The sequence below is a fragment of the Agelaius phoeniceus genome, chromosome 8 (assembly GCF_051311805.1).
Source record: "Agelaius phoeniceus isolate bAgePho1 chromosome 8, bAgePho1.hap1, whole genome shotgun sequence".
In the NCBI taxonomy this organism is placed as follows: domain Eukaryota; kingdom Metazoa; phylum Chordata; class Aves; order Passeriformes; family Icteridae; genus Agelaius; species Agelaius phoeniceus.
The window spans coordinates 6,653,469-6,655,000 of NC_135272.1; the positions used below are offsets into that span (position 1 = coordinate 6,653,469).

The 1,532-nt window shown below is 69.9% G+C and overlaps 1 non-coding gene across 1 annotated transcript in view; it reads left to right on the forward strand.

Annotated features, from left to right (window-relative positions):
- The first annotated feature begins 1,420 nt into the window (after window positions 1–1,420).
- The window catches only part of LOC143694742 (5.8S ribosomal RNA), a 153-nt gene continuing 41 nt past the window's right edge, over window positions 1,421–1,532 (forward strand). The window contains exon 1 of the ribosomal RNA XR_013183395.1: window positions 1,421–1,532. This exon is cut by the window's right edge and continues 41 nt beyond it. This is a non-coding gene — a ribosomal RNA (5.8S ribosomal RNA).

Sequence of the window (1,532 nt, forward strand, 5' to 3'; positions counted from 1 at the left end):
CCGTCGCCGTCGTTGTCCCGCTGCGCAGCATGGGGGTTAACCGTGCCACGCCGGGGAGGGGCGCCCTGCCACCCCCTCTCCATGGCCCGGCCTCGGCGGAGAGGCCGCGGCGTGTGGTCGGCCATGGGGGCTGACCCACTCTCCTCGTCGTAACGGGTGACGCTGGCAGAGAGCGCGTCTGCCCTTCCTCGGCCGTGGGGTCGCAGCTGCTGGGGCCCGCCCGCGCTCTGTCTCCTTGGCCCGCTGCCGCAGTCTCTGGCACGCGTGGCGCCGCGTCTGGCGCCTCTCCTCCCCTTAACAGCTTTTTCTCCTCGAACGCACAGCGGTGGCGCTGTCGTCCACTGGCCGACCCCTGGCTCGACCGCCTGCCCGCTGCTGGGGAGTGAGCACTCAGCAGGCCCTCCAGCAGTGGAGGCCCGGGAGTGGCACCGCTCGACGGGTGTCTCTCCCTGCGGGGACGTTCGGCCGGAAGGTGCCCGCCATCACCCGGCCACGGTCCCGTCCCGGGCCCCGCTTGTCACGTCCTCCATCACCCTTTCCGGCCGTGTGTGGGCCGCAGAAAGGGATGCGAGGTGGCCGCGGGGGCACTTCCCCCCGCCCGGTCTCCGCGTGCAAACGAGGAGAGCGGGCCTTGCCCCCCAGCTCAGCGCCATACCGCCTTCTGCCAAGCACGTGCCTGAGGCAAGGGGCCCCGGCGGTGCGGCGGTGGCGGTCCCGGGAGCGCGGCCCCAGCAGCAGCGGGGTCTGCTGTCTGGCAGGCCACGGGTTCTGGTGACGCCATCTTGGGTCTCGGTGGCGCCCACCTCCGAGGCCGGCGGCGGAGCGTGTCTGCTGGTTGCTCGCCCACCCGGCCAGGGAGCGGTCCCGCGGGAGGTGCATTGGTGGGGGCCGGTCGCCGTCGCGTACCGTGTCAAGCTGGGGCAAGGCCGTGCAGTGGGGAAAGAGAAAAGCCGGCCGCACAGCAGTGTGGCGATGCTGCACGAGGCCCGCGCCGTCGGGGACTGAGGGAAGCCGGCGTGTGCGGGGCCCGACGGCCGCGTGCCCCTGGCCGTGTGCCGTGTGTGTTGTGCGTGTAGTCCCAAGAAAGCGAGAAGCGGGCGGGCTGCCGTGCTCCCCCACGTTTTGGCGCACGCCGCGTGGCCCCCAGCACAGAGGCCGGGCCGAGCCCGGGCGCCTAGGCCGCCTCCGAAGGACGGAGTTTGTGAGGTCGGCATCTCCCCTCGCGGGGGGAGGCGGTTGGGGGCACGGGCTCCCCCGCCTCTTGGCCGGCATTCAGAGCGTGGGTTCCTCCAGTCGTTTTTTTTTCCCCTTTTGTTTCTGTGCGCTCGTACAGTCGAAGCCAGGCGCGCGCCCACACGTCCTCGGCGCCAGAGTAATAAAAAGGGGCCCACTTGGCGTGAGCGGTGCCCGAAAGGCAGACAACTCTTAGCGGTGGATCACTCGGCTCGTGCATCGATGAAGAACGCAGCTAGCTGCAAGAATTAATGTGAATTGCAGGACACACTGATCATCGACACTTCGAACGCACTTGC